The sequence below is a fragment of the Entelurus aequoreus genome, linkage group LG06 (assembly GCF_033978785.1).
Source record: "Entelurus aequoreus isolate RoL-2023_Sb linkage group LG06, RoL_Eaeq_v1.1, whole genome shotgun sequence".
In the NCBI taxonomy this organism is placed as follows: Eukaryota; Metazoa; Chordata; class Actinopteri; order Syngnathiformes; family Syngnathidae; genus Entelurus; species Entelurus aequoreus.
In genome coordinates this window covers 75427692-75449362 of record NC_084736.1, presented here as the reverse complement: position 1 = coordinate 75449362, position 21671 = coordinate 75427692, and the positions used below count along the sequence as shown (strand labels likewise).

At 38.6% G+C, this 21671-nt stretch overlaps 1 protein-coding gene across 5 annotated transcripts in view; it reads right to left on the bottom strand.

Annotated features, from left to right (window-relative positions):
• LOC133652599 (citron rho-interacting kinase) overlaps positions 1-20735 on the bottom strand; it is a 156223-nt gene extending 135488 nt beyond the window's left edge. For 4 of the 5 annotated variants that reach the window (XM_062051535.1, XM_062051532.1, XM_062051537.1 and 1 more), the window contains exons 1-2: positions 20631-20732; positions 8041-8223 (exon numbers count right to left, since the gene is read on the bottom strand). The gene's annotated coding sequence lies outside the window, so the exon portion shown is untranslated. Of the gene's footprint in view, positions 1-8040; positions 8224-20630 lie in introns of all 5 variants that reach the window. The other variant, XM_062051534.1, reaches the window with a different exon arrangement.
• Positions 20736-21671: the final 936 nt, after the last annotated feature.

The window sequence follows — 21671 nt, the reverse complement described above, 5'->3', positions numbered from 1 at the left end:
CTGATAACAATTAAGAAATTAAAGGCAAAATCATTAAATAAATAAAAAATCGGTATCAGTATAGATGTGGTCAATATATTACTTGGTGTCAACTCAAACAGTACGTCCAACCCTACTTCCAGCTCACGAATTTTCCAAAATATCCTGGTAAGCTAAATAGAGAATATTCTGCAAGAAATTCAAAAGGTACTCTTCTAAATACCACAGTGCAGTTTGTCCCTCGCCACATCACGCTTCAGAGATTGCGACTTTCACCATATCCCGGAATTAGCATATCCTGTGTAGTTTTGGCCTAAATGAAGCATTCTCAAGATGAAAATGGCTAAAGGAACTAAACATATCAATACTACAGTAATAATGGCCACTCCATGAGACCAAACCATTCAGAGCGTGCTTTTCGGTATCATGGCCACTGATTGGCACAGCCTCAAGCTACATTACTTTGTTGGATTAAATGAGTGTAAATCTAACTAAAGAGTGCAATTTAATATCTCGAGGGCTTTCTTAATATAAAAAATATATTTCGAAAGTTGTAAAAATGATGGAAAGCGCCACTTTCATAACAAATTTAAACAATTCAATACTCTACTCTAGGGTAAACTGGATAACACATGGCACACTGACAAAGTTTTACCTACTGTTACTATAACAATCTACAAGGTTAATATAGGTTGCTTCTCTTTCTTCCCCTCCATTTTTCTGCATTCTTTTGTATCTCTAGTTATTGTTACGTATTTGTATTGTTGCATTTGAACAACTGTATTGTTGATAATAGAGGTAAATTATTGGTATTGTTCATTATCAATAGCGCTATTTCTATTGGTATTTGTATTTCTGTCATTTCTGTATTATTTATCTCGCTAACTGCTTCTTTGCTATCACTTTTACCATCATATTTTTACTTATCATATTTGCTGATGTTGCTCTATTGTTGTTGTTGTTGTTATTGTTGTGTTTGCTGTAGTTGTTTTTGTCTCTCTGTCTTATCCCCCTCTTGTCCCCACAATTTCCCCCTCTGTCTTCCTTTTTTTCTCTTTCTATCCCCTCCTGCTCCGGCCCGGCTGCACCAAATTATAATATAAATACATTTAATAAAAGTCAAATACAAATAAGGCAACAAGAGAAGTATCCCACACTTCTCTTTTGTAAAGTAAATCTGAACAGCGGATATGGGCATCTACATCAACTATATGATTTGCCTGAGAAGCTGGACAGGACAAAAAAAATAAAAAAAATAAAAAAAACTCTACCGCCGCCTTGCAGCTAAAGCGAATAGTGCACGCCCCATTTATCACGTTTCACGTGTCAGGTAAACTGCGACAAATGGGGCCATATGAATCACATTCCTACTTTAATTCGCAGAAATTCAAGGTTAGGCAACCAAAGGGTAAACAAGAGTTTACTGTATATCCAAAAGCAGTGTAACTAATTACTACGCAATTGCTGTTACAATCTTTGATAACATCTTAGATTGTTTGGCACGTCTAATCACATTTCTTCTTAAAAACGACTGATGAAGGAGACCAATTGCTTGTTTACTTTTGCGCGGCATTATGTAATGTATGCTGCAGTGCATGGGATGTTGCTCCGACATAAATGATTTATTAATAGGATTGCGCACACAAAAGCACAGAAAGGTACACCATAGCCTCAGCGGAGCAGATCTTTTTGGTGGATTGAATAATGTGTGAGTCAGAGATGAGGAGGAGCAGAAGAGAAGAAGACAAAGGCTTTGCATCCCTGAGTTTTGCTGGATCGACTGCAAAGGTAAAAGTCACAATGTACTTGAAATTAGTGCAGTACAGGAAGTATAAGTATCAGATACTAGTATAATAACATTATTATTTTTCACTTATTAACAATTTAGCAAGCATTTGTATTTGTGATGTTTTTTTGGTGTTATTGTTACATTATTTTAATGTTATATGTATATATTGTAAGGGAATTACAGTGGGATAATTACTTTTTGTTGATATTTTTACATTGTTGTATTTATATTTTTTTTTAAATCCCCTGTGTTTTATTCTGATTATTCATGATTAAATGCAAAATTACAAAATCAGTCAATGATCTTAACACAACACAGGGGCGCTAATAGCCTGCATATATCCACATATACATGTACTGATTGACAAGCCACAAAAACACTTCATGGTGCAATCAGTACATTTTTTGTGGCTGGGGGGGGCCTTGTCATGGACAATTACGCATGGGGCCAATGTCTAAAACCACCACTGACTGGCCTTGTATTACTTGGTATCAAATCAAAAACTAAATGTGCAGTATCCCCGGGCCGCTAGCCTGGATATTCATGAAAAAATAGCTACATGGTTATGGTAATTGTGTTAAACTCCGGGCTATGTTTTCTCGATTGTTTAGCTCTTCAGCTCTGGGCTAAAAGAGGAGCTGCACTTTTTTTGGGGAATTTAGCTTATTGTTCACAATGTTTATAAAAAGACATTAGGATGGATGTATAATGCATTCTAACTCATAAATAAAAGTCGGCTTACAGCGGAACCAACGGGAGGTCCTTAATTACGCCCATAAAACCCAATAAAAAACATCCAAAAACCGCCAACAATACACCATTTACATTTTGTGACTTGAATATTAGTGATATCGTAATTATAAGCGCTAACTTTTTCCTGAGGAAGCTTAGGTCCTTGGCTGTTGGAGATCTTTTATCAGTCTGTTGTGGCCAGTGCCCTGTACTTTGCAGTGGTTTGTTGGGGGAGCAGCACAGCACCAGCAATAGGGACTTAAACCGGATTGACAAACTGATCCGGAAAGCCGGCCAAACTATTGGCACACAGTTGGAGGCGTTTGTGTCAGTGAGGGACAGGAAGACACTGGACAAACTGCTCGCCATCATGGACAATCCCGCCCACCCACTCCGCCAGACAAGTGAGGGACAGCGTAGTTCATACTCCAACAGGCTGCTTTAGCTTCGTTCCCACAGTGTTCGATTCAAGAACTCCTTCATTCCGCACTCCATCCAGGTGTATAATCACTCGCCATACCGCAATAGATGATGTCTATTACCTGACACCTTCTATGTTAGCTACTTCTCTTTGTTTATAATGTCTATTTTCTGCTGGATTTACTCTCTATTTTATGCTGCAGCTGTTGCATATACTGTAATATTGTACATGGTAATTGTTATATATTGTATATATGATACAAACATAACATATCAGTATATATCCTATATTGTACATATATTATGTAAATATTACGTATATATGTTATATTTTACAGTGTTTCTCAAACATTCATTTAATTGTGGCGGCCCGCCACGAAAGAATTAAGGCCGCCACAAATATTTTTTATTTATTTATTTAAATTTTTTTAATTTTTTTTTGGTTCAGTCCAGCTTCTCAGGCAAATCATACAGTTGATGTAGATGCCCATATCGGCTGTTCAGATTTACTTTACAAAAGAGAAGTGTAGGATCAAGATTTTTGGAGCTCTTTGTTCAGTGGATCAGATGTTTGATGAAGCTTTGTGTCTATCTACCACCACTACTGTTTTCTGTTTATTTGTTACTGACTGTGGCAGGACACCTCTGCCTCTGTTTCACTTTATGTTGCTGGTAAATAATATGGTTGTAGTAGTAGGCTAAAGTTAAATTATTTAGTATGCACTAATTAAAGGGGCAGAGCTTTAAGAGACATTTTAGCTTTTATATTTTTATAAGATATATTTTTTGTAAGAACCACAATTAATAAATATATTTCAGTGAATAACTTATTGTTCAAATCTGTATATAAATATGTACATAAAGTGTTGTAATTATATTGTAAAATGGATGGATGGGCGTTTAAAACAAAACTGTTATTAATTAGTAAGTATAAATTTTTTTAGCCTTTTTAGAGAAAATCATATTGTAGTAAATTATGCAAATTACTCGATGATGTCATGGTGACCACGCCCATAGCCACGCCCCCACCGCCACAGGTATCTTGGCAGTTTATGGGAAACACTGTTTTATATTGCTTTTAGTCTATTTTATACCTGCATTGTACTTTCTATCTTTTCCATCATTTGTAACTGAGCTACTGTGTGGAACAATTTCCCTTGTGGATCATTAAAGTTTGTCTAAGTCTAAGTCTAACGCAGACACTATTTATAGCGGCGCTGTGATCGCGAGCTTGCGTGCCTATTTGGACATAATGGAGTAGTAAGCTGCTTCCTGGTTTTCTTGCTCGTCAAACTTTATTCTAGACTAGATCATAAATCATGCCTCTCACCTGGAAACTAGAAGGACAAGGACATATGACAAATTGGTACACTTCGACAGCCAATTTTGACCCGGATATGGCGAGAACAACACAAAAAGATGCTTGGTTCACTTGGAAAACGAGTCATTCTTCATCTAAATGGGAATATATGAACATCCCAGCAGTCGGCATTCTAATGACAGCAGACATTGTACAGTTAGTGATGTTTTATCATGTTTGTTGGCTCTCATTAAGTCTGCAGTAAGCAGTGATCTGTGATGTTGAGAAAAAAAAAGCGAACATTAAGATGCGTTTTTTTTTTATTAATGCGCTGCGTATGCTTAAAGTGATCAAAATATATAAATATTAAATGTTATTATAAATGCGCCTGTTTCATACATTACATATATACTTATAAAACCTTAATGGAGTTGTTTGGAGGATTTTAAGGGCTTTATAGGCAGAATAGAGCAGCTCCCTCATGGCTCCATTGTAAGCAGACTTTTGATTGTATTTATTTAATATTTACAATGCATTAAATAAATACATCTGTTGTCTTGTCTTTGATAAAGATTGTGATAGGCAATAGAAAAAAAATGTGCAGTTCCCCTTCAAGAGGCTTGCTGGAAAAAGGTATATCCCCAAAAAACATTGTCTTTGCAAGTCTAAATGGTAGGTTTTGACATAAACATAAAGGGGAAACGTTGATGCTTACTGTACATGTGGAAATATACATATAGTATCTTTGCTACTGAGTAGGTGTAAATAAAGCAAGTGGTTTTTAAAAGTAAAGAAATGATATTTGTACCAATGAAAGGAATAAGTACTGTGGTAACACAACTGACGTGTACCCCAATTAACAAGTTGTCCCCGGCTTATTGTTGTGCATTAAATTGCGAGGATAAATTGGAGTTAGGAGCCTCCCCACTGCTTGTTGGCGATTGTCAGAATTAACCCCCTTAAGATGCTACCAAAACATCCAGTCTCAATTGCTAGCATAAGCCTATAGCTAGAGATCGACATAACTTTGTTTTCCAAACATTAAAAGGAAGAAAGTGAGAGTGAAAGAGAGTGCTGCGAAGAAGGAGTGGATGAAAGTCATCGAATTAAAGAAAGCAATCATCAAAAACATGACGACCCTGTAGCCAACTTGGCAAGTTAATAGAGCGTATAACTGCTAGTCCGTAATAAAGCAGAAGGTGTCTAACGCCAGACAAGAACATTGAAATAATAGCTAAATTGTGGACATTTATTCATGAAAATATGGAGGAGCTGGTGATGTTTGACTGGTGGTGAGGGCAAATAACATTTTGCTTCAGGCCCTAAATTGACTGTCGAGGTTATTGGTATCCAGTGTTGGGACTAACGCGTTACAAAGTAACACGTTACTGTAACACCGTTATTTTCGGCGGTAACTAGTAGTCTAACGCGTTATTTTTTATATTCAGTAACTCAGTTACCGTTACTACATGATGCATTACTGCGTTATTCTACGTTAGGGGGGGGGGGCTGGGGCGTGTCTGTGTTTACTAACATGACATCATGGCGGACCCGAAGCAGAGTTTCTTAACATGGAGATATTCTCACTACTTTTTTTTATGTCGAGCACAAAGAAAACAACATTTTAGTTAAATGTAACTTGTGTCTTGGATCAAAGATCCTATCTACTGAGCAAAACAGCAATTCAAATCTGCTGAAACAACTACAAAAGCAACATGCTTCGATGAAGCTAGTAAAGAGAGACACAAAGCGGCTGGATTTTAACAGAGGGACTGCTAGCCAGGACAACATTGATAGAGCCATTGCAGAGTGTGTGCTAGAAGACATGCAGGCTATTTCTACAGTGGAGTCACCCGCTTTCAAGCAGCTGGACACAGTGGACAGTGAGTACATAAACATGGAAAGCAAGCTAAAGAAAACACTCAAAACTCTGCCTCTGCTCATCATTCATCACTGAAGGTACACACACTCTGTCATTTCTCTTATATACTTTTTCATTCTAGACTTCTAGAGTGTTTGATTATCACATCACTCTAAATGTATAGACTGTAAAGTTCACAAACATAAAGAGGGATCGTAGTGGGCCAGGCCAATCTTTCCTTTTCTCTAAACTAAAACTGGGGAAATGCGTAGAGTGTTCTGGGCTTCAGTACAGTGTTGATCTCATGAAGACATGATTTTATTTCACAATTCCTTGAGAGAGAAAAACGCCTGGTTAGGCGTGTGTATAGCAGTATGTGTGAGGTATATAGTGACCTGACATATAATCATGTCATGTGTGCCTTCCTTGAGCGAAGCCAGGTTTACAGCCATGTTGTGACATGTTGTTATTATGCGGTTTGTTACTTATGTACGTATGTTATGTTGCAGCTATTTAAAATAGTTTTGTCAATTTGTTCTGGCCCAAAATAAATTGGCCCTTTGAAACATATCTTGGTCTTTGTGTGTTGTATGTAGACCACATTGCTTAGCAGAGTTCAGTGATGCAAATGCATGTCAAGTTGATCAACAGATTGTATTATTCTCCAGTGCAATAACAGTACTGAAATGAAGGCTAAAAGGGCATTAATGGGAGCCTTAAATTTAAAAAAAAAAAAAAAAAGAAGTACTGTATTTTTCGGACTATAAGTCGCAGTTTTTTTTCATAGTTTGGCCGGGGGTGCGACTTATACTCAGGAGCGACTTATGTGTGAAATTATTAACACATTACCGTAAAATATCAAATAATATTATTTAGCTCATTCCCGTAAGAGACTAGACGTATAAGATTTCATGGGATTTAGCGATTAGGAGTGACAGATTGTTTGGTAAACGTATAGCATGTTCTATATGTTATCGTTATTTGCCCTTTTAGCCATAATATGTTACGTTAACATACCAGGCACGTTCTCAGTTGGTTATTTATGCCTCATATAACGTACACTTATTCAGCCTGTTGTTCACTATTCTTTAATTATTTTAAATTGCCTTTTAAATGTCTATTCTTGGTGTTGGGTTTTATCAAATAAATTTCCCCAAAAAATGCGACTTATACTCCAGTGCGACTTATATATGTTTTTTTCCTTCTTTATTATGCATTTCCGGCAGGTGCGACTTATACTCCGAAAAATACGGTAACTAATTTGTTACTTTTCACAGTAACGCATTACTTTTTGGTGTAAGTAACTGAGTTAGTTTTGAAATAAAGTAACTACTAACTGTAACTAGTTACTGGTTTTCAGTAACTAACCCAACACTGTTGGTATCAACATTTAAACTTTTTCTTTCTTTTCTCTTTCATTCTTTTAGAATGTAGTGGGACAATAAAAAGACAAGTTAGACATACCTTCATGATTCAGTCAAATTAGCATGTTTGATATGTCATGTTTTTATCATCATTGTAACTAATATTCTTCCTAAGACGGCTTTAAAAAAAAATCATACTGGTACTTTAATATGTAAGCAGCAGATAAACTGCACGCTTCTTTTGTAGCGTTCCAGTAGCCTTGAAAATGCTGCTGTTACCATAGACAACCACAGTTTGATGCATGCAATGGCATGACTGACTGACTCTTTTCAACTTAGATGAAGAGTCCACATCAACTTCCACAGATGAATGTACTGCAAAATAAACCTGACTGTGTGGAGGCAGTAAATGCTGCATCTGTGTTGTGATCTTCAGGATCTTCAGACCACATAATAGTGCTACTGCACAACAACACGATGTGAGCTGTCAGTCAGCCACATCCTACATACTGCACTGGCATGCAAAACAAGACTTCTGAGCTTCATATAATGAGCAGTAAGAAAAAAAGAAGAAAAAAAAAAGCTCAGCACTTACTCCTTTTCCTTAAATACGGCACCTCCTGGTCCGGTACGCGCATTCATGTGGGGTGTCGGTGAGGAGCCACCAGCCAGACTGAGAGCTTCGCTGCTTCGTCAAATTTGTGGGTGTCATCCTTCCAGGGGAGAGAGATGAAGAGCAGAGAAGAGAGCGAGCACGACCTGCGACTGCTGCTGCTTCCTGAGAGATGGAGAGGAGGAGAGGAGATGTAGCAGATCTGTGATCACTCTCTCTCACCCACCCACTTCTTCTCAAGTCTTTGCTTGGTCTCCATGCTGCAGCAGATGTCACTCATCTCATTTATGCATGCAGCTTGAAACGCAACCAGCCGCCAGCTCTCAGTAGTTGCTCGGGGGGGGATTCCGCAATTTAGCCATCGATCCTGTACCAAGTAAATACAGGGACCAGTATTGTTCCCTTTTTACTGGACATTTTGCAAGATCATTGGATGATTCTGGGATTTCGCCTATAATTTATTGTTTAACCCTTGTGTGGTGTTCGGGTCTGTGGGACCCGTTTTCATTTTTTATTAAAAGAAAAATGATGCAATTAATTCATTTTTCAAACTGAGACTCACTGACTTTGGCTCATTTTCTGTGAAGAACATATATCAGAATACATATTTAATGACCACACACTATACACCCTCCTACACATTTCTATTACATATAAGATGTCTGGGAGTGGACCCGGGGCTAATAGAAGTGTGGAAATGGATGTTGTGTGTACCACACACACCCACACACCCACACAGCAGGCCTAGACAGGAGGAGGACAGAGTGTAGGTAAACAGAACATCAGAGGGTCAAATGTGTGAGAAAATGAAAGCAGACAGTGTTGACAAACAATGTTGCAATCGTGTGTGGGAACCACAGGTGCAGAAACACAAAAGAAGAATCCCTGTGGGATGCAGAAACTGGCAGAGGAATTTTCCGTTCAACGTTCATATTGTTGTTACTCAGCCAGCGTTTGTGGGTCTGATGGACCCGTTGCATTTTGTGGCTTTTAATGCCTCACAAACAAACACCTTTATGTTAAAATACTGAACAGATGTTTATTGGGATAAGGTAAACATCTGTTCAGTATTTTAACATAAAAGTGTTTGATTGTGAGGCATTAAAAGCCACAAAATGCAACGGGTCCATCAGACCCACAAACGCTGGCTGAGTAACAACAATATGAACATTACACAAGGGTTAATTTTCCTGAGGGAACTCTCCTGAAGGAATCAATAAAGTACTATCTATCTATTTATCATGATTATATGACAATATCAGCAAAATAATACAATTATTACATTTTATTACATACTATTGCATTGTAATAATGGTGCAAAATAACTAAACAATAGCAAAAACTACCGTATTTTTCGGACTATAAAGCGCACTTGAAATCCTTTAATTTTCTCAAAAATCGACAATGCGCCTTATAACACGGTGCGCCTAATGTATGGAAGAATTCTGGTTGTGCTTACCCACCTTGAAGCAATTTTATTTGGTACATGGTGTAATGATAAGTGTGACCAGTAGATGGTAGTCACACATAAGAGATACGTGTAGACTGCAATATGACGGCAGTAAACACTAAAACTTTAGATGTTTCATTGAAAATGGCGCTTGTGGGTCTGATGGACCCGTTGCATTCTGTGGCTTTTAATGCCTCACAATCAAACACTTTTATGTTAAAATACTGAACAGATGTTTACCTTATCCCAATAAACATCTGTTCAGATGTTTACCTTATCCCAATAAACATCTGTTCAGTATTTTAACATAAAGGTGTTTGATTGTAAGGCATTAAAAGCCACAAAATGCAACGGGTCCATCAGACCCACAAGCGCTGGCTGAGTAACAACAATATGAACATTACACAAGGGTTAATTTTCCTGAGGGAACTCTCCTGAAGGAATCAATAAAGTACTATCTATCTATTTATCATGATTATATGACAATATCAGCAAAATAATACAATTATTACATTTTATTACATACTATTGCATTGTAATAATGGTGCAAAATAACTAAACAATAGCAAAAACTACCGTATTTTTCGGACTATAAAGCGCACTTGAAATCCTTTCATTTTCTCAAAAATCGACAACGCGCCTTATAACACGGTGCGCCTAATGTATGGAAGAATTCTGGTTGTGCTTACCCACCTCGAAGCAATTTTATTTGGTACATGGTGTAATGATAAGTGTGACCAGTAGATGGTAGTCACACATAAGAGATACGTGAAGACTGCAATATGACGGCAGTAAATACCAAAACTTTAGATGTTCCATTGAAAATGGCGCTTTTGGGTCTGATGGACCCGTTGCATTCTGTGGCTTTTAATGCCTCACAATCAAACACTTTTATGTTAAAATACTGAACAGATGTTTACCTTATCCCAATAAACATCTGTTCAGATGTTTACCTTATCCCAATAAACATCTGTTCAGTATTTTAACATAAAGGTGTTTGATTGTGAGGCATTAAAAGCCACAAAATGCAACGGGTCCATCAGACCCACAAGCGCTGGCTGAGTAACAACAATATGAACATTACACAAGGGTTAATTTTCCTGAGGGAACTCTCCTGAAGGAATCAATAAAGTACTATCTACCTATTTATCATGATTATATGACAATATCAGCAAAATAATACAATGATTACATTTTATTACATACTATTGCATTGTAATAATGGTGCAAAATAACTAAACAATAGCAAAAACTACCGTATTTTTCGGACTATAAAGCGCACTTGAAATCCTTTCATTTTCTCAAAAATCGACAATGCGCCTTATAACACGGTGCGCCTAATGTATGGAAGAATTCTGGTTGTGCTTACCCACCTCGAAGCAATTTTATTTGGTACATGGTGTAATGATAAGTGTGACCAGTAGATGGTAGTCACACATAAGAGATACGTGTAGACTGCAATATGACGGCAGTAAACAACACCAAAACTTTAATTGTTCCATTGAAAATAAAGAACATTACACACGGCGCTCAAAAATCTTTCAAAATGTTTTAGTACGACTTTGAAGCCGCACCGCTTGATGGATTGTCGGCCCATTACGGCTACCGTAGTCAGAGACACAAGTATTACTATGGTGTGTGTATAAGGACCGCAAAATGGCAACCATTAGCAGACATATCTGGCGTTTTGTTTTACAATATTATGCAAAAGCAACTTTTCTTTCCTTCTGGTACCTGCTGATCTGTTTTTGGGATCTGCATAAGTCCTGAAAATTTGCGCACATCCGCCATTGTAGTCCGTGATGACGACGTAGTTGATAAGCGTCTTCTTTTTCTCTACCTTCTTGTTATGGGGCATTTCTAATATAAAGTAGTGTAAAGTTCTTACTTATATCTGTCAGTAAACTCTCTATGAAAACACTAAAACATACCGGTGTAGTGAGTTTACATTATTCACCCACGGAACTTTAGTTATCAAAGAGATCCGTCGGACGTTTTTTCACAGGACACATGTCCGGCGTTGTCGTTGCACTAGTGAGCCACGGATGAGGAGATGCTGCTCCGTTATTGATTGAAGTAAAGTCTGAATGTCATTAAAACAGTTAGCTCCATCTTTTGACACTTCTTCCCCTCCCGTCCTTGCACGCTACACCGCTACAACAAAGATGACGGGGAGAAGACGCTGTCGAAGGTGAGCCACGTAAATAAGACCGCCCACAAAACGGCGCATCCTGAAGCGACTGTCAGAAAGCGGCTTGAAGATGATCTGTAAAACATCATCTATGCAACATTTTGACCAAAGAACCACCATTACATGTTATGTAGACCACAAGGGGGTCTTTTGCATTTAGAAGAAAATGGTATGACCCCTTTAATGCGCCTTATAATCCGGTGGGACTTTTGTATGAAAAAAGACCTGATTAGACCCACTCATCGGCAGTGAGCATTATAATCCGCTGCGCCCTATGGTCCAGAAATTACGGTAATAGAGGTTTTCATTCATAATTCAAAACATTTCCCATAAGAAATCATGCAAATACAATTAATCTGTTCCAGTCACCCAAAAATATGAACCCAAAACACATTTAATAGAGAATAATTATAGTTTTACATACAAAAACAATGTGAAATACATACAAATGATAAACTAAATGGAAACAAGACGTTTCAACATAACTTTTACCTTTATTGAAGATTGTCGTTGGCAAAAAACAACAAGGAGCAGAGAGCAGATGCCACCTTCAGACTTTGCTACGAGTTCTTTCTTGAATAAAGTAAGTGAAGTAAACCATATTTATATAGCGCTTTCCTCTGGTAACTCAAAGCACTTTACATAGTGAAACCAGTGTAGATAGCACTGGGAGCAGGTGGGTAAAGTGTCTTGCCCAAGGACACAACGACAGTGACTAGAATGGCGGAAGCGGGGATCGAACCTGGAACCCTCAAGTTACTGCCACGGCCACTCTACCAACTGAGCTATGCCGCCCTTTTTTGTCACCTTTTTTTAAATCAAAGTACTGGCACTCACAATTTCCTCTGCCTCAGGTGGGATTATTTTGCCGTCGTACTCAACAACAACAAAAAATCTGAGTCACCAATGCATAGGATTCTTAGTATGGGCACTTAATTCAAACTGACTAGTTTGTTATGAGACATGTGTGGCTGTACAACAACCAAGAAAGTATACTAAAAACCGGGGCAAAATTTTCACAGATAAACCAAATCACACAAAAATTGAGGCGTACGAAAATCTCTGAGGTCACTTTTTCCGTGATAACAATATACAACTAAAGGATGTCCTCAGTTTATGTACTGTGTTAGGATGTATCATGTTAGGATGTATCATGTTATGACATATCGTGTTACGACGTATTGTGCAACGATGTATCATCGTATGAGCTATCCTGTTACATATCATGTTACAATGAAATGTGTTACGACGATGCATGTTACAATGAAACGAAACGTGTTGCGACGAAACGTGTTACAACTCTTATGTTACTTATGAACTGAAATCCGACCTAACCACTAAGGTTCGTAAATACAAGCCTCGTCTAAGAAGCATGTGATCCGCGAAAGACTACGTAGCCAAGTCTAGTGTAACTGAGGAAAGACAACATTCCTTTTGTACTTTTTCTTTAACTTTTTGGCAATTATGTCTCCGAGATACTTTTAAGTGATGTTTCTTAATCCATAGTCATGTTTAAAGCAGCTAGTCATTTCCCAAGTGAACTCTTTGGGTTTTTCTTCTTATGTCCGCTGGTAAATTATTTTGTTTTGTCATAAGGGCTCCGGTTTGTCGTCTCACAGAGCTGTTTCAGCCAGATTCTTATCCGTTTTGAAGTAGTAGCTGCATTTCTTTCTACATAAGCTGACTCTTTTTGTTTGAATTCAGACCTCGCTTGCTGACGCTATTGTTGCGTTGTAAGGGCTGGTCTCCTAAAGCTTTAGTAAAACTTGGCCAAGTACTAGTCTGTCTCCAAGGTCCTTTTTACTCAACATATGTGTCATTCAAAAGAACTTGGGTTGGAGCAGTGTGTTTTATTCTCTGAGGAACAGAGTGCATCAGAGCCATCGCCAGACGTGAAATTAGACATTAGAAAATGCTCAGAAAGGGGAGACATACAGGATCATTTAGACTGTCCATCGTAATCTTAAACCCGATTCGAAATACCTAAATGTTGTGCTGCACAGAAAGCATGTCAGGGGCCAGAGCACCTGACAATGAAGCTAGTCTTAGGGAGCTGACTCGCAACAGGCCTAGTAAACACGTACGACAGGCTAATCGCACCACCAGCTATGCAAACATAGTTGTACAAGTCGGCTCCAATGACACTAGAATGAGACAGTCAGACATTACAAAGAGGAGCATAGCTTGTAATCTCGCTAGAAAGATGTTCCGGCATCAAGTACTTGTCTCTGGCCCCCTGCCTGCGAGAGGCAATGATGTAAGGTATAGCAGATTAGTCTCGCTTAACAAGTGGATCGCTGGTTTTTGTAGAGAACAGGGACTAACATTTATTGATAATCGGCCCTCTTTCTGGGGAAACCCGGGCTTGCTCAGGAGAGACGGCATTCACCCTAACCGGGAACGTGCCATCACTCTCTCCAGAAATATAGACCACTACGTTATTAGTTAATGAGGTCATTAGAGACAACAATCTTAACATCATTGGTCTCAGCGAAACCTGGCTAAAACCAGATGAATTTTTCCCGCTTAACGAGGCATCTCTTCCTAACTATACGAGTGCACATGTTGACCCCTCCACAGTTAATTGTGATTAAGGGCTATGTAAGTAAACTTTGATTGATTGATTGATTTATATACTTCTTTTTGACAAAAACTCACCTCAGGCTTTGGGGTCTGAAAAGATTTGAATGAAAGACAATAGTAGTTTTTTCTTTTGTTTACTGTATTTTACATTGTTGAATGTATCCTGCTGGTATGTAATAAAATGGAATAACTAATATTTTGTTGGTATTGTTACATTGTCCTATGTTGTTGTATTTATATAATTTTCAATTGTTCACATATCGCCCTGTGTGTATACCGTATTTTTCGGACTATAAGTCGCAGTTTTTTTCATAGTTTGGCCGGGAGTGCGACTTATACTCAGGAGCGGCTTATGTGTGAAATTATTAACACATTACCATAAAATATCAAATAATATTATTTAGCTCATTCACATAAGAGACTAGACGTATAAGATTTCATGGGATTTAGCGATTAGGAGTGACAGATTGTTTGGTAAACGTATAGCATGTTCTATATGTTATAGTTATTTGAATGACTCTTACCATAATATGTTACGTTAACATACCAGGCACGTTCTCAGTTGGTTATTTATGCGTCATATAACGTACACTTATTCAGCCCGTTGTTCACTATTCTTTAGACATTTTAAATTGCCTTTCAAATGTCTATTCTTGGTGTTGGCTTTTATCAAATAAATTTCCCAAAAAAATGGGACTTATACTCCAGTGCGACTTATAAATTCCTTCTATATTATGCATTTTCGGCCGGTGCGACTTATACTCCAGAGCGACTTATACTCCGAAAAATACGGTATATATTTTACACTGTTTGAATCCAAAATTCCAAATTCTGTAAATACACACTTTTACAAAATTCTTATTTTTAAAAATCATAAAAGACATGCATGGTACAGTCATTTCACCCAGGGAAAATAATGGTGAGATTAAATCTTTAAGGGCCCAAAGTAATGTATGTACTCAGTCACATACTAATAAATAGGACAGTGAAGCCAAGGTAAAGTTGATAATTTTGCAGTGGTGTGTTCCAAAGAAGCTTACAATAATTTGCTTTACATGCTTAATGTAGTTTTGTTAAACACATTTGGAATAAACTAAACCAAGACCACCATGACCCACTCAACCATACAGTAACTGCAACAATACTGCAACTGTGGAAACACTGCCACCCAATGGCAACTATATTGTACACTGTACAATATACAGTACAGTATAGTCCATCCATCCATTTTCTACAGCCTGTCCGTCTCGGGGTCGGGGGGTGCTGGAACCTATCCCAGCTGCACTCAGGTGGAGTAGTATGATGGCCATTTGGAGGCTTGAAAAGACTGTTGTATAAAAGAGTATTTAGATTATTTTTAGTGTTTAAAGGTTTGTCTAACGATAACTAAGGACAATGACAAAGTGTACTCAATGTCTATAACCTCCCAATTTTTAATCAGTTTAAAAAAAGGTTCTGATATTGTAGCAGGGCAGTCATCAAATATTTGGTCTCTATGCAGCTGTAAACATTTAAAAAAACAAGATGCACATTTCTGTCGCCAGAAAATAAAATGTATGACTAAAATTAAATTGTAAAAAAATGTATTTAGTAAACTGTCCGGTTGATACCTAAATTATCACCATCAACAAACTTCATTGCAGACTCCAACATCCAAAAAGACATATAATCATATACAGTACATAAAACAAAACATACACTATAAAAGGCATTAGATTACATGATATTAAAAAGGGACAAGCGGTAGAAAATGGATGGATGGATGGATATTAAAAATAGGCGTGTGTGCATATTCAGTAAAAGGCATTTAATAGATAAGAGCAGCAAGTACCTAACAGAACTACACCCAGGATTAGTCAACTGTACAATAAGACTATTCTGGGACCTCAGCAGTCTACTTATACAAAATTGTAAATTGAATCAGTTCTCTCAGGTGGCGTAGAAGGTGTTTAACTCTAAATCACAAAAAATCTTGCTGGCACTTTTACCCCTGGGCAGGATTCTGAGATAGTCATTGTATGCAACCTGGAGTTTGCGCAAATTCTCTTTCTTATACCTCACCCAGAGGGCGGCCGTGTACAAGGCCGCACTAATGCACGGGTTTACATGGGTTTTTTTTTATTTCAAACTGTGTTTTTGGTTGTGTATTGGGGTGGGGTTGTGGAGGTCTGGGGGATAAACCCTCTTAGCTCCAGGGCCCATATCATTACCATACATACAAGGGCCAAATGGCAAAACCGTCAGCATACATAAAGCGGTTAATTTAGGTATTCCCCATTACGCACCCTGTGCTACGATCTCTCAACTGCCTTGACAGGTCATCCATATACAGGCTGAACAGACCTGGTGATAGAAACCCACCCTGTCGTACACCATTGTGAACTCTGAGGGGAGGTGATAAAATACTCCCTGCACATGCCTGTCATAACAATATGCCAGCATACATATAATGCTACCCGGAACACCCTTCTGCGTCAGCTTGATGAAGTGTTTGTGATGGTTGACTCTGTCAAATGCCTTAGATGCATCAATAAAGCCTACCAAAATTGTTGAGCCCTGCCCCCTGTACTTTTCTATTGCTCTTTTAAAGCATAAATAAACATATCGGTACTATGCTTGCTCTTAAAGCCAAATTGGTTGTCAAATAAGATCCCCAAATCTATCTATTATCACACTTCCTAGCACCTTAGACCAGTAGTGTCAAACGTACTGCCCGCGGAACGGTTCAGGCCTGGGAACAGGTTTTGTACAGTCCACAGCCCGCGAAATGTGTTTGCTAAGTACAAAAATGATCTGAATTTTTTAATGAAATAAACTGCTGTGCTAAATATGTTCACTGGTTGTCACAATTGCAATTCAGTTAGGCAAGCTGACAGTTTGTACCAGTGCCAAGCAAGTGGTGCAAGGTAAAGCGTGGCAGCGTCTCCTCCCCCTCAACCCAAATGAAACAGAAAAAACCTGCCGTTTACATCTTCTGCTTCGAACACGTTGTTTTTAGGCACCCTCAATGCCCCAAAATGTGTCTATAATAAAAAGAAAAATTAACGCATAGTGTAACTCAACTTCTTGAATAGTTTCTATCTCCGTTTCTTATGGTTTGAGTTAGCACAGGGTTATTACATGGACATGACAAATGAGGTATTTAATGCCTAGAAGACTTTTTATTTATTTATTATTGTTTTTGTTCACTCCTAAGATAGGCTGTGGTTTAAAGTTTGATGGCTTTGTAGATACACAAAGACAAAGTCTGAGTTCATTGTCTTTTTGAAAGTACACCAATTTTTTTCCTCAGAATTTTCAACTAACTTGGAGTGCTTTGTCAAGAGGATTATTTTTTATTTGTACATTTTCAGAATGTGCTTGTTCTATTTTGGGCCAAAGTAAAACAAACAAAATGATGTGAAGTTGTCTTTATTTTTAAGTAATCATGCCATGATTTTCCCACTTGGAAATAGATCTTCCTCAATGTGTCCACTGAGCTAAAATGAGATTGACAACCCTGCCTTAGACAGTACGCTAGCTAGGGCGATGGGTCAATAATTGCCCATAGAATTATTTTTTTGATGTTATTTATTTAGAATTATTTTGTTGAATCGTTGTTATGTGCCTAGTATCAACATGCTATTTTGCCTAAATATCATAGACATTTGTTATGTATTTGCGAATTCTATTAAAACATTCACTCTAGCCCTGTTACTCAAATTAGTCATCTTCGGTGTAAGAACCTTGTAAAGAAACTAAATGAAATTACCTGAGATGTGCCAATACATTGTATAGTTCCATGTGTACCATCAGATTTAGAGCAGAAAAACAGCATTTTTTTGTTTATTTTCAAAGAGCTACATGTTAGAATAATTATGTTTATATCATCACACAACTTTTATGCTTAAGGGCCGTTGCTATAATTATTCTCAATTGTGCTGAAGTGGTATTTTTCTTTGTCTGTGCAAAACTGGCAATCCAAAAGATTGCAAGACAGTCTGGTATCATTGTTTGTGTCCAGGAACGGCCTGCTGACTGCCAAGGCCGAACACCGCCGTGACGTAGACAGAGCAGAGACAAGGCGATATCACCAGCGTCAACACATTTGCATTTATATATAATCATATATTGTGTCTAACTGTAGTTGTCGAGATTACCCCCTTCCCTCAGCGACAGCTTCAGTGATGTAAACAGCGACCTCCCAAATAAATAGAGGAAGCACGCGGGCTGGACTTTTAGAACGTAGTTTGGATCTGTAATTAGAATACAGCCCAAAACACGTGTCTCCTCATTGAGCCAAATTGAACTCTGTCTCTGCATGATTCCTTGCTTCTCGTCTGTTTAATAGATGTCATCAGTGTTTGAACCTGACACTACAACAAGCGAACGGCACAGATTGAATGGCCCAAATACAGTTTAGCTAAATGATAATCTCAAATGCTATACAGTTTAAGGACCTTTTGTTTATGCAACTGCTGATTATATTTTTTACGAGATAGTAAGCTACAGTTCTTGTGAGGGTACTAATGTATAATGGACTACAATAATCTGCAGCACATCTTCATACCTGAACAAAAAGCCAATAAGGTAGCAGTAAACAATTAAAAATGTGCCTTAATTGCAGTAAATATGTATTTGTTAGTGTACACTGTGTTTATGTTTACATGTTTTTGTTCAATTGTGGTCATCATAACACATTAGACTAATGAGGATTACGTAGGCTTCTGATGATTTTAGAGGAAATCACCCATTATCCATCAATGGCATGGAAACCCCCCACGACCTCCAATTGGCCCCTGAAGCTAAGAGACTGTGGACCAGCAGGCTGTGACCCACTTCTTTTGTGACTCGACTTTATCAGCTCAAAAGGCTTTGTTTGTAATCATTCATCATCACTGCCCCCCACATTCCGACCTCATCGCTACCCCTTCATCCTTAAGCACCATTACTGCGTTCATTCAGCCGTCGTATACATGAGGACTTGTGGTTCTTTACCATTCTCCCTTTATCCTATTATTAAACAAACCACCAGAACAGAAGAAAAAATATATATAATACATTGCTGCATTCATCGGAGTCTAGTCAGGGAGGTGACCAAGAACCCAAAGGTCTTTCTGTCAGGGCTGGAGCATTCCACTGTGAAGAGAGGAGAACCTTCCAGAAGGGCAACCATCCCTGCAGCAATCCACCAATCAGGCATGTATGTTATCATGGCCAGACGGAAGCCATTTCTTGGTAAAACGTTTGCCAAAATGCACCTGAAATACTCGAAGACCATGAGAAACAAAATGATCTGGTCTGATGAGACAAGGATTCATATCTTTGGCGTGAATGCCAGACATCATGTTTGGAAGAAACCAGGCACCGCTCATCACCAAGTCAATACCATCCCTACAGTGAAGCATAGTAGAGGCAGCATCATGCTGTGGGGATGGTTTTCAGCGGCAGGAACTTGGGAGATTAGTCAGGATAGAGGGAAACATGAATGCAACAATGTACAGTGACATCCTTGATGAAAACCAACACTTTCTAGCCAACCCGATGTAGTTTGAGAGATGCTGCAAAGAGAAATGGGCGAAACTGCCCAAAGATAGGTGTGCCAAGCTTGTGGCATGGTACTCACAAAGACTTGAGGCTGTAATTTCTGCCAAAGGTGCAACAACAAAGTATTGAGCAAAGTGTAAATCAAATTTTTAAATTAACAATGCAAACATTTTTGTAAAAACCTTTTCACGTTGTCATTATGTGTTATTGTATGTAGAATTTTGGGGACAAAAATAAACTTATTCCGTTTTGGAAAAAGACTAATATAATAATATATGTAAAAAAAATAAAAAAAAAGTGAAGCGCTGTGAATACTTTCCGAATACACTGTATATGTCACCCAGGATTTTTTTCTGTCAAGACAGAATGCTGAGTGTACATCAATGACAAATTAAATGCATTTTTTATTACAGCAAATGACTACAATGAGACAAAGAGTGAAACATTTAAAGGGGTCTGACCAAGTTCTAGCCCACACCTAGCATACATGCTAATTAGCGATTATTAGCATACTAAAAAAAACATAATTTACTTGTTAAACTATGCCATAAGACAGGTGGCAAAATCATCACATAGTAGCAAGCACAGGAAATACACAATTAGTTAGTTATATGGGTGAAAGTTAACTAAATGAAAACATAAATATTGCTTCTGCACTGCTAGCATAAAACCGGGAAATAAGAGAATGTCATCCAACAATGTCACTCGACAGTACATGTTTCAACAAGTTCGTAATAAACATCAATCATACTGTAAACCCCGCTTAGTGAGGAAACACGAATGAAACAAGAATACAAGCATTGGAATATCAACCTTACTCACTTGAATTTGGCTCCACATGGTGAAAATAGTGACGCGGTGCTTGGAGGACGTCTGGTGCTGAACAGTGTCGTCACCTCTTCAGTAAGGAGCGTTGCCATTGGCTGTTGTAAAAGTCGCGAGAAGTCGCTAGATTACGTCATTGCCTGATAGTAGCGATAAAAAGGGAGTATATTTTAAAAAAATGCTATGTTTATTTAGAACTGCAAACGAACATTCGTCTGTTGAATTTTGTTTGAATTTAAATCAGTTTTATTCTGCATTGTTTAATTGAGTGAAGACACCATAAGGATTTGGAAAGTAGCCAGATTTAGGATCAAAGTGCCAACTGCTAATTGACACAATGTAGAGTTGAATTTGAAACTGCTTGCATGGATGACTTAAACCCGACTTTTAACTATACTGTTAGAGCTGGTTTACTCTACATAGATTAAAAAATACTCTATCCATCCATCCATCTTCTTCCGCTTATCCAAGGTCGGGTCGCGGGGGCAGCAGCCTAAGTAGGGAAGCCCAGACTTTCCTCTCCCCGGCCACATCGTCCAGCTCTTCCCGGGGGATCCCGAGGTGTTCCAAGGCCAGCCGGGAGACATAGTCTTTCCAACGTGTCCTGGGTCTTCCCCGTGGCCTCCTACCGGTCGGACGTGCCCGAAACACCTCCCTAGGGAGGCGGTCGGGTGGCATCCTGACCAGATGCCCGAGCAGCGGCTTTACTTTGAGCTCCCCCCGGATGGCAGAGCTTCTCACCCTATCTCTAAGGGAGAGCCCCGCCACCCGGCGAAGGAAACTCATTTCGGCCGCTTGCACCCGTGATCTTGTCCTTTCGGTCATAACCCAAAGCTCATGACCATAGGTGAGGATGGGAACGTAGATCGACCGGTAAATTGAGAGCTTTGCCTTCCGGCTCAGCTCCTTCTTCACCACAACGGATCGATACAGCGTCCGCATTACTGAAGACGCCACACCGATCCGCCTGTCGATCTCTCGATCCACTCTTCCCTCACTCGTTAACAAGACTCCTAGGTACTTGAACTCCTCCACTTG